Genomic DNA, 11,253 nt, shown 5'->3' with positions numbered 1-11,253 from the left:
TCGCGCGTGTCCCCCGCCCCTGGAGCGGACGCGAGCCTATAGGGTATAGACCACCGCAACACTTCCGCTATTTTGAGCTCATGGGAGAGAGTGGGGAGCGCGAGGGGATATAATGAATGAATGTTCATTAGAGCCTTTACGTAAGTGGTCTTATTTGACTTACAACCACTTACGTCGAGGCTCTAATCAACATTCATTCATTCATTTTATCCCCTTGTGCTCTCTTCCCCCCCCTCCATGGAACGCGGAAGTGCAGTGGCCCATAGTAAAAATGTCACACGCAATTCAGTGGGACACTGCGTACGGGTGGGACGGAATTGCCACGTGAAATGGTAAGGCATTAGTCAGTCATATTAGCGAGAGCGGTGATTGTAGTGAATGATGACCCGGTCGCCACGGTGGTCATCATACTGTAGGTCACAGGAGCAGAGCGTGGCCCGTTCTAGTGACCGACTGGTCCTTAAAGACCGGTGGGAGTTCATTCCAGGAGCTAGAGAGGCATCATAGCAAAATGCAGATTTACCCTGTTCAGAGCAAACTCGGGGGACCATAAAGCTTGAGATTATCCCCTCTGTTGCAGAGTTTAAAACCTTGATCTACAACCTTTGTCAATCAAGTTGTACGTGTTTTAATCGATTTGTTATCCTTGCTTTTTGCCTCGTCTTGTTGTTGTGATTTTATATGCTGTGTGATTTCATGTGCTTTTTTTGTGCTTATTTCTGTATGTACACATGTGTGACTGTAAATGAGGGAAACCACAGTTGCCTTTCGAGTCTGCCAGACTTAGGGGGCTTTGATGATGACACACCTATGGGCTACAGGAAATGTATACCCTTAAAGGTGCTGTGAGAGGTATGTTCTTGTCTACATGTTAAAATAATAGCTCTACATTCTGACAGCCATCACTGATATAGAGTGTCTGGTCAGTGACATGGGTCTCCCAGTCCCTCCGCTCTGCAGTAAACACAAAATACATTTCCTGGTATCCCGTTTGCACTTTATCCAATCGGGAGAGAGAACTCCACACTGGCAGCAAATGTGGCTTGGCAATATTTCTTGAAATAAGAAATAAAAATATATCTAGGGTTCTCTCTCCTGATTGGATAAAGTGGGAACGGGATACCAGAAAATATATTTTGTGTTTACTGCAGAGCAGGAGGGACTGAGAGACCCATGTCACTGACCAGACACTCTATATCAGTGATGGCTGTCAGAGCTATTTAACACTTATCTTAACAAAATAAATACCACTTACAGCACCTTTAAGTTACTTGCCCATATAAGGCACTTTGGATAACAGTGTCCATTCTATGGTATAAACAGAGTACAAGGTGTTGCAGTCAGTAATGGCCATTGGTTTGCCGGTGAAGTAAGATGCATGCTACCTGTTACTGCATCCTAATGAAGATGATGATGAAAACACGTCGTCAAACTGATGATAGGGTGTTGTTAACAAGAGTGGGAGGGGACGTTACATGATTGACAGGTAGAATGAGGGTGCATCATGCAGTAGAGTAGAGAGTATGAGTCAAAAGATTTAGGCAAATTGCTCCGATATGCATAACTGCAGAATCAACTCGCCCCCACCCCCATCCAAAACACACACACACACACACCAACTTTATCTTATTTATCCATCCATAGGCATGATTAACGCATTGCACATACTTATGTGTGTTGTAATATAGCGACCAGTTGAGTAGCACCCCTTTCCAGACAAGAGCAACAGGGCCGAGTCGATTCCTCTTAAAACACAGGAGAACGCCACAAAATCAGCGACACAACATCCCCCAATGGAGTCCCGGCCGAAAGATGGCCCGCGGCGTCGGCTGCACCCAGCGTCTCTCTCTAGGACGACGGTGATGATGATGATGATGATGATGATGTCCTCCTCGATGCCTCCTCGTCTCCGGTCCGGCGCAGCATCAGCATCCCGTATCCAACAACCCTCGCAATTAAAACCATGTCCGACGTGAAACTACTATGAGCGCATCGAGTCATCTTGTTGTCTGGGTGTACTCGACGCTCCGTCTCTTCTTCTGGTTACATCCATCCGTCCAGGACCCTCACCCTCACTCTCTCACACACACACGCACGCACGCACGCGGCACCGCACACACACACGCATCACCCTCCTGTCTGTGTTGTTGTTGTTGGTCGCCGTCTCCCAGCCGTGTGTGTCTGCAGTATTTAAGCAGCTCAATAGTCGGTATCACTATCATCATGGGGGGGCTTCATTCATGGTGCAAAAAAAAAAAAAAACTCACAAGTCGTTGGTCGTAAAGGGACTATAGATGCGTCACTTCTTCGTCGCTCCTGCACCTGCTCGTATATATAATACTTGTGTTTTTGTCCGTGGGGTGAATTCGAGATTTCGGTCAAGGTGTGAATGGGAGCGTTTGTCCCGTTATACTGGGCGCTGCAGGGGGGGGGGGGGGAGACACGCATCTCTTATTAAAAGGGACAATTCAACATGCCGTAAATGAGTGTGTTGTTCCCTGCCCTGGACTGGTCAGTGGTCAGTGCATCTGGACTGTGACACAAACACACACACACCCACCTGCTTGGGGGGGGGGGGGGGGGTACCGTATACCGTACAGGGCGTTGCTGGTGGGATTGGCGAAGGATGCTGAGCGACACACCGAGGGCCGTGCGGGAGTTTCTGCCGTTAAAGGACGGGTTGTTTTTGTTTGTCTGAACGCGGTCTATGATGAATTGAAAATGGGGGACCCTGATGTAAACAAGGCGAAAGTCTTTCTCTGGTCTGCATCCCCTGTGTGTATTGAGCTGTACTGTATTGTACCCATTCTGCAATATCTTAATACAATTTTCAGTCAATCAATCAATCAATGCTCAACTCTCTCGGGCTGTAATTCCGAATTCTTATTTTGGAGGATTTCTCCACACAATATGGAACCAATTAAACGACACGGCGAACAGCTGTGATTACTAATATATCACACCCCCTCTCTGATACAATAGGCTATAAAAGCACATGTGATGAAAACAATTCGGCCTTCAAGTACAATTTTATAAAAATGTCGATGTTCTGTACACTGTTCTATCTTCTCCTCCCGTATGAATGAATTAATGAAAACTTTATTTAACAGATTGCAGAATGGGTACAATACAGTACGGCTCAATACACACAATTGTTAAGGGGATGCAGACCAGAGAAAGACGTTTGTCTTGTTTACATCAGGGTCCCCCATTTTCAATTCATAGTGACATTTATGACATACACAACATACATGAATCATCATGACATTTATGGCATAGGGAAATACATGCCATACAGGTATATAGTACTGTTACATTTGTGACATATACGATATGCAAATATACAGTACTGTTCATAGATCCTAACAGAGAAAATATACATATGATGGGGAGGAGACTGTACATTAGGAGGGGGTGGGTGGGAGAAAATATATATACGGTGTGGAGGAGACTGTCTATTTGGATAACTGTTAACCCCATTATAAGGTCTCCCTTGTTTATAATGTGCTACTACTATACTGTATGCTTTGGGTCTTGATGTAAACAATAGACACATAGATAGGCCTATTGAATTGCACATGCGCGGTCTCTTTAAAAAAAGACCGCACCTGCGCAGCCGACGCCTGGTGCTGATGCTGCAGTGCCCGGGTTATTTTCGGTAAACCAGCCGGGGTTACTCCCGTTCAAACAGGCCTCCGTTCCTTACAACATTGCCCGGCCGGCCGTGAGAGGAAACGAAACCGATGTCACATCGTACACACAGGCACCGCACAACGACACCTCTCCTCCTGGCTGTGAACCAGACGCCTTATTTTCCGCCATTGTATAGACTTGAAATAACCATTCATGTAAGACAGATCGCTCATTGATAAGATTATAAAGATATAAGTTAAACATCCATCAGACGTGTAGTAGTTTGATTGATTGATTGATTGAACATTTTATTAACAGATTGCAGAATGGGTACAAATACAGTACGGCTCAATACACACAATTGTTAAGGAGGGGATGCAGACCAGAGAAAGACTTTAGTCTGGTTTACATCAGGGTCCCCCATTTTCAATTCATCATAAATCATAATAAAAACTATTTTGGTTTCAAATGAAAGCCTGCTTCTCAGCTATGTTTGGCGTGGCTCTTTGATGGGTGTCCGACTGAAATGATTAATTAGTTGATTATGGGTATATAGAGGACAGTCGAAAAGTACCTGGCGGAAAAAAACCTAATCTACGAATTCCAATCTGGCTTCAGAACGTCCCACTCCACTGACAGATGCCTCCTCTATTTGAACGACCACATCAAACAAGAGGTGGACGCTGGCAAATACTGCGGCATGGTCATGCTGGACCTACAAAAGGCCTTCGACACTGTCAATCACTCCATTCTAATGGACAAGCTAAAAGCAATTGGTTTTGATAGCCTATCAGTGAGCTGGATGCAATCCTACCTGGAGGGGAGAGAACAGATGGTAGAGGTAAACGGTACTCTATCCCCCCCCCTCACAGTGAGCTGTGGTGTTCCACAAGGAAGCATACTAGGACCGCTACTCTTCCTAATTTATGCAAATGACATGTCGTCAGCCTGTGACTGCAACTTGTTCCTGTTTGCGGACGACTCAGCCCTGCTGGTCTCTGACAAGAACAAATTGCAGGTTGAAAAAACCCTCAGCACGGAACTAGGCAAAATCTGCATATGGCTTGCTGATAACAAACTATCATTACACATGGGCAAAACAGAGTCCATTCTCTTCGGTTCAAATAACAAACTCAGCAAGACCGACGGCTTCTCAGTTACAGTGGGTGACAATATTGTCACAAGGAAAGACGAAATTACCAACCTGGGTTCCATCCTAGAGGCAAATCTTTCCTGTGACAAAATGGCATCCAATGTAATAAAAAAAGTCAACCAACGAACTAGATTCTTGTACCGGATCTCCTCTCTGGTAAACAAGAATACCCTGAAGACTCTGGCAGGAGCACTCATTCAAGGGTACTATGACTATGCGTGCACCTCATGGTACCAAAGCACCTCAAAGGCGCTTAAAACAAAATTACAAACATCACAAAACAAACTGGTCAGACTACTACTTGACCTGAACCCCAGAACCCACCTCACCCCTGCCCACTTTGCCAACCTAGGATGGCTTAGAGTAGACGACAGAGTACAGCAACTTGCAATGGGCCTGGTCTACAAGATACACTATACGACCGGGGTGCCCATGTACATGTCAAAATACTTCCCAAAGGTCAGTGAATACCACAACCACTACACCAGAGGAAGCTCAACAAATCATGTTAAACCCAGATTCGGCTCAAACAAGGGACTAAACACGTTTCGCAATTATGCCACAACAATGTGGAACGCCCTACCCAAAGCTGTAAAGGAATGTGAATCCCTGCCCACATTCAAAACCGCCCTTAAAGAGCACCTACGGGAGGCTGCAATTCGAAACTGGCCACCGTAAATGCCCAAAACCCCCACCACCTCCTAATAGACAGTCTCCTCCCCACCGCATGTATATATTCCCTCCCCGCCGTATGTATATTTCCCTCCCACCCACCCACCCCCTCCTAATGTACAGTCCCCTCCCCATCATATGTATATACTCTGTCAGGATCTAGGGGTAACAGTACTGTATATTTGAATACCGCCTATGTCACAAATGTATCAGTACTAAATACCTATATGTCCCTATGCCATAAATGTCATGTATGTTGTGTATGTCATAAATGTCTATATGAATTGAAAATGGGGGACCCTGATGGAAACAAGACAAACGTCTTTCTCAGGTCTGCATCCCCTTAACAATTGTATGTATTGAGCCGTACTGTATTGTACCCATTCTGCAATCTGTTAAATAAAGTTTTCATTCATTCATTCATTCACAGGCTGAGGGAGACGGGTGTCGCGCCACTGTTTTCAAGCTTGATTGAAAATAATGGAAAAGAGTGCTCTAGCGACACCACGTGGTAACCACCTAGAACGGCACCCACTGGCCACACTGCAAGGACAAATCCAAATTTGACACTGAAAGCGCGAAGGCAATTGGCAAATGGCCCTTCATTAATTCTAAGAATAATTTCGAGATCGCATCCTATATCCTATCCTGAGGGAGACTGCAGTACACGCAGGTGCTGCTGTAAAAAACAGGGGGTCAAGTGCATATCTGCTTGTGGCAAGTGTAAAGGAGAGTGCCATGAATGAATGAATGAATGAATGAAAACTTTATTTAACAGATTGCAGAATGGGTACAATACAGTACGGCTCAATACATACAATTGTTAAGGGGATGCAGACCTGAGAAAGACGTTTGTCTTGTTTCCATCAGGGTCCCCCATTTTCAATTCATATAGACATTTATGACATACACAACATACATGACATTTATGGCATAGGGACATATAGGTATTTAGTACTGATACATTTGTGACATAGGCGGTATTCAAATATACAGTACTGTTACCCCTAGATCCTGACAGAGTATATACATATGATGGGGAGGGGACTGTACATTAGGAGGGGGTGGGTGGGTGGGAGGGAAATATACATACGGCGGAGAGGGAATATATACATGCGGTGGGGAGGAAACTGTCTATTAGGAGGTGGTGGGGGTTTTGGGCATTTACGGTGGCCAGTTTCGAATTGCAGCCTCCCGTAGGTGCTCTTTAAGAGCGGTTTTGAATGTGGGCAGGGATTCACATTCCTTTACAGCTTTGGGTAGGGCGTTCCACATTGTTGTGGCATAATTGCGAAACGTGTTTAGTCCCTTGTTTGAGCCGAATCTGGGTTTAACATGATTTGTTGAGCTTCCTCTGGTGTAGTGGTTGTGGTATTCACTGACCTTTGGGAAGTATTTTGACATGTACATGAGCACCCCGGTCGTATAGTGTATCTTGTAGACCAGGCCCATTGCAAGTTGCTGTACTCTGTCGTCTACTCTAAGCCATCCTAGGTTGGCAAAGTGGGCAGGGGTGAGGTGGGTTCTGGGGTTCAGGTCAAGTAGTAGTCTGACCAGTTTGTTTTGTGATGTTTGTAATTTTGTTTTAAGCGCCTTTGAGGTGCTTTGGTACCATGAGGTGCACGCATAGTCATAGTACCCTTGAATGAGTGCTCCTGCCAGAGTCTTCAGGGTATTCTTGTTTACCAGAGAGGAGATCCGGTACAAGAATCTAGTTCGTTGGTTGACTTTTTTTATTACATTGGATGCCATTTTGTCACAGGAAAGATTTGCCTCTATGGAACCCAGGTAGGTAATTTCGTCTTTCCTTGTGACAATATTGTCACCCACTGTAACTGAGAATCCGTCGGTCTTGCTGAGTTTGTTATTTGAACCGAAGAGAATGGACTCTGTTTTGCCCATGTGTAATGATAGTTTGTTATCAGCGAGCCATATGCAGATTTTGCCTAGTTCCGTGCTGAGGGTTTTTTCAACCTGCAATTTGTTCTTGTCAGAGACCAGACCAGCAGGGCTGAGTCGTCCGCAAACAGGAACAAGTTGCAGTCACAGGCTGACGACATGTCATTTGCATAAATTAGGAAGAGTAGCAGTCCTAGTATGCTTCCTTGTGGAACACCACAGCTCACTGTGAGGGGGGGGGGATAGAGTACCGTTTACCTCTACCATCTGTTCTCTCCCCTCCAGGTAGGATTGCATCCAGCTCACTGATAGGCTATCAAAACCAATTGCTTTTAGCTTGTCCATTAGAATGGAGTGATTGACAGTGTCGAAGGCCTTTTGTAGGTCCAGCATGACCATGCCGCAGTATTTGCCCGCGTCCACCTCTTGTTTGATGTGGTCGTTCAAATAGAGGAGGCATGTGTCAGTGGAGTGGGACGTTCTGAAGCCAGATTGGAATTCGTAGATTCGATTTTTTTCCGCCAGGTACTTTTCGACCTGTTCGTAGACTATTTTCTCCATGACTTTCGAGATGGAGGTAAGAATAGAAACAGGGCGGTAGTTGCCTGGGTCTAATTTGCTGCCCTTTTTGTGTAGAGGGGTCACTCTCGCAATTTTGAAGTCCTTGGGGACGTGCCCCTGTTTTATAGAGAGGTTTATTATGTGTGTGATAACAACCAGACGAGAAAAGGAGTGAGGAAGATGGGGAGTTGGCTTAGTAAAAAAAAATGAAACCATGTATCAATATGCACATTTATATGTAACGTTACATTTCTCTTGGAATAAAGTCAAAATATATGTTCTTATGGAAAAACGGTTGTTTTTTTTACTAAAAAACCGAATGGTTGGAATAGATTCAGCGCCCTGAAAAACCCTAGTTAAGACACCCCACAAGTTAATATTTGATTTTTCATATTTTTCACCCAAGCCCCCTGGGCTCCTTAACTTTGATTGGCTCTCCAGAATTTCCCCAGAGGATTTGGGTTTGAATACATTGAGAGGTATTAGTAGACACCTATAGGAACACTTTGGTGAAGAAAGCTATTGGTATAATACATTTTTTCACAGATGGTCCAAACATCTTGCTAAAATTCCCTAACTAACTGCAGAGAACAGAAGGTCATGAGGCCAAGGTAGGTCATTACTCACGACCGACTGCCTTTATATCACAGCTGAGTGGAGACTTCATTCACAAGCTAACAGGTAGGTAGTATAGTATGCACTGAGGTTGGTATCTAACCAGAGTGTAAATGTAGCTGTAAAGTGCATTGACAAAATATGTACAAGTGATACTGAGTAATACTCTGATGTATGCACATTGTTGAGAGAGGGGGGGGGGGGGGGGTAGAGAGAGACAACGGGAGACAGAGAGAGACATAGAGAGATATAGAGAGAGAGATACAGAGAGATATAGAGAGATACAGAGAGAGATATAGAGAGAGACAAAGAGAGCGCTGAACCCGTCATGTGCGAACATGGAATGTCTGACCACTCTTAACCACCTGAATGAATGAATGAATGAAAACTTTATTTAACAGATTGCAGAATGGGTACAATACAGTACGGCTCAATACATACAATTGTTAAGGGGATGCAGACCTGAGAAAGACGTTTGTCTTGTTTCCATCAGGGTCCCCCATTTTCAATTCATATAGACCTATATGCTGTACGTCACAGACTACAACATATGACGTACAGCATATCATGCCAGTTAGGGTACCTTGTGTATACCGTTTACGTTTCTTCTTACTCATATTATTATATTCAGATTCAAATTCTTTATTGCCTATATTTATTGTAACGTATAATATAACCGATAGGGCGTACAGACCCTCATCTGCACCGTTATCTACACGTTTATTTCTCCTCGTATTTTTTTTACATTCAGAGTTAATTATATTGTTTACACCGTTTCTTTCTCAGATCTAAATTGATTGCCTATATTCATGTCTTCTACTATTACCCTGCCCATACTTGTACCCCCCCCCCCCCCCCTCCACCATGACACCCGAATTTCCTCAAGGGGATCAATAAAAGAATATCTTATATTATCTTATTTGGATGAACATTCCTTGGTGCATGAGCAAGGTGGCGTGGGTTTGGGTCACCGCCCCCCTATCTGATGTCCATGTTCCATATTTATATTTAACATTTTTGGTCCCCTTTCTCGGTCACCCTTCGAGGGGCCCCGTTGTCCTCTCGCCAGGTCATCACTGAAAATAACAATTTGTTCTTAACCCTTTCACTGCCGCACTACCAAACGGTTAACCCTTTACTATCACACTACAGAAGGTTAACCCTTTACCATCACACTACAGACGGTTAACCTTTCACTACCACACTACAGAAGGTTAACCCTTTCACTACCGCACTACCAAACGGTTAACCCTTTACTATCACACTACAGACGGTTAACTACCTTCTGTAGTGTGGTAGTGAAAGGTTAACCGTCGGCAGTGCGATAGTAAAAGGGTTTGATGATGCATGTAGGGCTAGCCTTGAGACAAACATAATGCGTATTCACCACCGCAAAGAGACTGGCAGCCAACCTGCGGAAGGAGGGGGGAGGGGTTGGGGGTGTTGCAGGGCTGTTGGAGGGGGGGGGGGGGGGGTATCTCCCTCACAAACGAGGCGGCCGACAGCGCGGCGCCAACACAGAGGAAGGGGGGGGCGGGGTGTTGGGAGCAGATATCTATGGTTGGGAGTGCGAGACAAGTCCTGGCTCCCCCCCGCGTGGGGGGGGGGGGGGGGGGGGGGGTAGGGGGGTTGGAGAGGGCTGGGGAAAGGAACGCTGTGAACCGGTCCTTATCTCCCTCGACTCCTGACTTGACCTTGTGGATTCCACTCTCATCAGCGACTAGGAATTTGTTGTGATTGGCCACATTTCTTCCAGTCACGTCGATTTAAATTAGATTTTGAGTAGAGTGAATTATAACTCTATTTATTTACCTTTGATATATTGTATATGTGGCTTCCAACAGAGGTTGTGATCTAATCACACCTAAGAATTTTGTTTCATATACTTTTTCAATTTCGGTTCCATTTAAATTCAGTTTAATTTCACAGTCGGTAGGATCACCACCAAATACCATACATTTGGTTTTGTTTTCATTAAGAGACAACTTATTCCTATCAAACCATTGATTGATTGAAAACTTTATTAACAGATTGCAGAATGGGTACAATACAGTACAGCTCAATACACACAATTGTTAAGGGGATGCAGACCAGAGAAAGACTTTCGTCTTGTTTACATCAGGGTCCCCCATTTCCAATCCATCATAACATATGACATACAGATAGACAGTAGCCTACTGCTACATCTATACATTTATGACATACCAGATTTACAAATACAGTACTGTTTGTGATACAAAAATAGTCTAAAAAAGAGAGTATATACATTTGACGTAGAAACTGTACATTGGAGGAGGTTAGGTAGGTGGGGTGGAGGGGGGGGGTTGGGTAGGTGGGGGGGGGGACTGTACATTGGAGGTGGTTGGGTGGGGTGGGGGGTGTGTGGTTGGGTAGGCGGGGTGGGGTTGGGTAGGTGGGGTGGGGGAAACTGTACAACTGTACAAGCAAAACTGTACATTGGAATATCGATAACCTTACTTGGTCCCAAGAAGAGGGTCTCGTGTATTATTGGGTTAGGACATTTACTGTACATTTACAGGGGCCAGTTTCAAATTGCAGTCTCCCATAGGTGCTCTTTGAGAGTGGTTTTGAAAGTGGGTAGTGAATGATTCACATTCCTTTACAGCTTTGGGTAGGGCGTTCCACATTGATGTGGCATAATTGCTAAACGTGTTTAGTCCCTTGTTTGAGCCGAATCTGGGTTTAACATGATTTGTTGA

Source organism: Notolepis coatsorum, assembly GCF_963971535.1.
Source record: "Notolepis coatsorum genome assembly, chromosome: 3".
In the NCBI taxonomy this organism is placed as follows: Eukaryota; Metazoa; Chordata; class Actinopteri; order Aulopiformes; family Paralepididae; genus Notolepis; species Notolepis coatsorum.
The sequence above is the reverse complement of the archived record's forward strand: the minus strand, read 5'-3'. Positions refer to the sequence as shown.